The sequence below is a fragment of the Lathyrus oleraceus genome, chromosome 1 (assembly GCF_024323335.1).
Source record: "Lathyrus oleraceus cultivar Zhongwan6 chromosome 1, CAAS_Psat_ZW6_1.0, whole genome shotgun sequence".
In the NCBI taxonomy this organism is placed as follows: Eukaryota; Viridiplantae; Streptophyta; class Magnoliopsida; order Fabales; family Fabaceae; genus Lathyrus; species Lathyrus oleraceus.
In genome coordinates, this window is record NC_066579.1 from 192612378 (window position 1) to 192616696 (window position 4319).

The 4319-nt window shown below is 36.7% G+C and overlaps 1 long non-coding RNA gene across 1 annotated transcript; it reads right to left on the minus strand.

Annotated features, from left to right (window-relative positions):
* Positions 1 to 575: 575 nt before the first annotated feature.
* On the minus strand, positions 576 to 3148 carry LOC127127171 (uncharacterized). Its single transcript, XR_007805251.1, has 3 exons — positions 2724 to 3148; positions 1026 to 1732; positions 576 to 910 (listed from the first exon to the last, which is right to left on the minus strand). It is a non-coding gene; the product is annotated as an uncharacterized LOC127127171 (long non-coding RNA).
* Positions 3149 to 4319: the final 1171 nt, after the last annotated feature.

The following is a 4319-nucleotide window of genomic DNA, read 5'->3' on the forward strand; positions in this document are numbered from 1 at the left end:
TTCACTTGCTTGGCCATGATTCATTCAAGGACCACTTAGTCATGGTCCATTATGGCGGTTTATTGGGCTTTATTTAGCTTTCACTTCATGGCCTTACATGTTCACCTTTTGCTTGGTAGTATTCATTGGTTCAAGTCCATTTCCATGGCATCATAACTTTCAGTTGATTCAATTCACTCATGATACGTCATCTAGTCATAACCTCATTCATAACCCATAGTTTGTTCATGGTTTGTTTATCTTTATTTCATCTATTCATTTATAGTGCATGGTTTTCTCACGGTTTATTCATGATGTGTCCATTGGTCCATGCAATCTCATTGCGCATTGGTCCATGTTAAGGCCTAAGTTCATCTATGCTTTGTACCATACATCATTCCCATTTGATTTGATTTTTGGTCCACTCACAATGTCTTTTGATTGGTTCATTCAAGATTTTTTAGGGTATTTCATTTGCATTGATTCTAGGCCAATTTCAATTCATGCTAAGCCATCCATGTTCAAGGCAAATTCATTATTCATCCAAATATCACATTCATGTATAAATCAATTCAAGCCCAATCCATTCATTTTCATTCAAATTACCAATGCTAATCATTACAAAAATCAAATAAATATCCATTGCATGAAGAAAAACACAAAAAATGAAGTTTTAACCAAATGTTGACTTTGGTCAACAATTGACTTTTTGGTCAACTTTGACCAAAGTCAACCAAATTATCCAAACCCCAAATCCCTATCCCAATCTTAACCCTAATTTCCCGTTTCCCATTTTTGAATCATATTAGGCCATGGCATTCTTTGGTTCATGAAGATTATTTTTGTGGATTCATCTAGTGAGGCAAAAAGCCATCTAACAATGTCATACAAAGCATTTTGGTTCCTCTCGTTCAATCACATAATCCTCACCCTGCAGAAAAACAGTCCAAGTATCATTACAATGCATCATCATTAACCACTCCAATCAATGCATTATCATACACATAACACTTAGCAAAAAAGAACTTAAACCCAACCAAACTCACATTCCTTCTGTGATAGCTACATAAGCACCATTGGAGTTGATTTTAAAATCCGCACCGTTGAACAGGATGGAAAGGCTATTATATTAAGCTCCAGATTTGGGATACAGGTGGCCAGGAACGATTTAGGACAATCACCAGTAGCTGCTACCGTGGGGCACATGGAATCATTATTGTTTATGATGTGACAGATGAAGAGAGCTTCAATAATGTGAAGCAACGGCTCAATAAAATTGACCGATATGCTAGTCATAATGTTAACAAGCTCTTGGTTGGCAACAAGTGTGATATGACAGAAAATAAAGCAGTGCCATATCAAACAGCTAAAGCATTTGCAGATGAAATAGGCATACCTTTTATGGAGACTAGTGCAAAGGATTCTAAAAATGTCGAACATGTATTTATGGCAATGGCTTCTTCCATAAAGGAAAGAATGGCAAGCCAGCCTACAAACAATGTAAGACCTATCTAACTTGATAACAGGACAGAACATAAACATGACAAAAAACATCTCCATTAGGAGGATTCTGCAACATCTAGCCGAATTTTCATGACTCATAAAACCACTCCAGATATTGCTCTTGTAGCAGGACATCCCATGCCTTAACCATATCTTGCCATCAACCAATAAAGCACACAATTCAATCAACATCCATTACAAGCTACCAAAACCATCCATGAAGCCATGTCATATTCAACCACCATCAAGTCTGCAGAACACGATAAAGCCATCATTAACAGCATACCATGTATAGCAAGCTGCAATACAACTAGCTCTAACAAAAAAAAACCAAAACAAATCTTACTTCACTAATTGATAGCAGAATTTATGCATCAGAAGTTCCCTAAAAGAAATGCAATGTAATTGGCATAGCAATTCAACAATAGGTAGTAGTGGTAGCAAGACATAACACAACATCAATTCATGAGAGAATATTAATGTGGTTGGCATTCAATGTTTACCCATCAGCAACCTTTATGTTAGACCCATCTCACCAATATACCAAGGTCTAAACTATCACATTCCACACACAGTCCATTGCAACCATTAGATACACCTAACTTAGACTCATATTTCATCAAATAATAGAACTCAAAACTAACCTAATCCCTAGACCAACTGACTTTGTTCACTCAAGCTGCTTCATCCTAAATGATTCATTCCACATCGTTGAACTGGACCAAAGTTAATTTAACATGTGCAATATTAACGCCATCTGGAGGGCCTTGGGATCCACAAAAAGTCCAAAATAGAATAATAACTAACTTAGCCTCAATTTCCACCATTTTTGCTAACTGCCATAACAGAATTGCAAATCCGAATATTGACTACTTAACCACCTATATAATCCTCGATCCCCATCATTGATCCAACTCTGGAATCAGTTTCTCATTCAACATAATTCATTCACCAATCCTAACTACTCTCCAGCAGAATTCACCTTCACTCTCTCTCAACTCAACACTCATCTTCATCACCCCTAACAATTACCAGAACCTTCACTCTCTCTCAACTCAACCCTCGCCTTCATCCCTCACAATCATCAATCACGTTCTACCAGTTGGATCCATGCGTGAACTCTCCTTTGGATCATTCCACAATCAAGCCCTCGATTTGTTCGTTCAAGAAGAAAAGGAAGAGAGATGAAGAAAGTTGGAAGAACAAGGTTAAGAGCAGAGATTCAAAATAGAGTTTTTTACCTGGACATAGAGATTTCGTCGTCGTGGTCACCGTTGCAGTCTCCGGCAAGGTGAACTTCAAATCTTTTTTTTCCATTCAATTCGTTGTCGCCGTGATGTAGAGGAGAGATAGGTGAATCAGAGGCCTAATCTCTCGGGCTCTGATTCTCTGAGAGACGCGTCTAATTTTAGTTATAGAAAATTAGGGTTCTTCGAATTTTCGTCGCGGTTAAGGACTTCTAGCTAGAATCTTGAGAAATAGAAGGGAGATTCATGGAGAGCGTGAGGAGATGAGTAGAGTGGTACGTCCAATTTGTAGTTTCGACGGCCATCACCGCCGGAAGCAATTTCCGACGCGGCGGCGCATGGTGGTTTCCTTCGGATTCACCTGAACTAAATTCGCACGCGTTTTTAGCCATATTTCAATTTAAATTTAAACTTGAACTTTAATTCCACATGTGCATGTTGCTGAATCTATCATTACATCACGTGTTTGAACTGCTGATCCCATTGTTTGGTTTTGGTGGGCTCAGTGCATTAGGCCCAAATTGGATTTTGTCGCCATCATCCCTGAATCCCCAAACACACCCCCGGCCAGAAGGCCAATTGCAATGGGCTTTAAGTCTTAGGCCCATGCCTCTGGATCAGTCCCATACCCCTATTTCCAGAATCAAACCCCTGGCCACTTTGTGTATATTTTTGTTTTTCTTGATATTTTCTTGCTTTTTTTCTTTTCATTTTCATAATATTACTTTATTTTTTTTACCATTTTCATGCTAATTGTTTTGTCATCATGTTTAGAAATAATAAAGGATGATTAATTCTCATTGTGTACATGATTAGATTTAGGATTAACATGTCTAGATTTTAATTACTTTGTTAATTCACATTTTAACCAAATTAAAAAAATAGTATATGTCCATATTAATTTTGGTTGGTGTTGATCCACAATTCTTTGTGGTTTTAATTCTATTAATATGCCATGTTTAGAATTTCATTTGATTTGCCATGTTAATTTCCATATACATGAGTAATTTCATTTTGACTTGGTTACATTTTGTTTGAGGTTAATGGTTAAATTGGAAATGCCATTTCAATTTAATTTGGTATATGTTTGTTCACCATGATCACTATATCACGTCATTCTATCATCATACCATCTCATCCATTTGAATTAGCATTTTAACTCCATTTTGTTAATGCATACTAACCACATTTGTTGTTTTTGTGTTGACATGTGAATGAGAGATCCAAATCATCCAAGTTACTCATATTGTTTTTATTCATTAGTTTTTGTTGTTTGAAATTCCATGCCACTTGTATGGTTTAGGCATGGCACATGATTTGTAACTTGTATTTTCCTTTCATTCCCTTATGTTGTATTGTGTGGATCCATCCCCCCATTGTGGGTTAAATGTCCCCCCACCCCATGATCATGTGATAGCTTAGATTTATTTCTTTCTAGTTAGTTCACCCTGCATGATAATCAAAAAGATAAAATACAAAACGATAAATAAATAATTTCAAAAGACACAAAAGGTACTTGATTCAACGTCAAGTTGTTTTCCGAATAAAACTCACACCATTGCAATGTGAATACTTAATCCAATGTCAAGT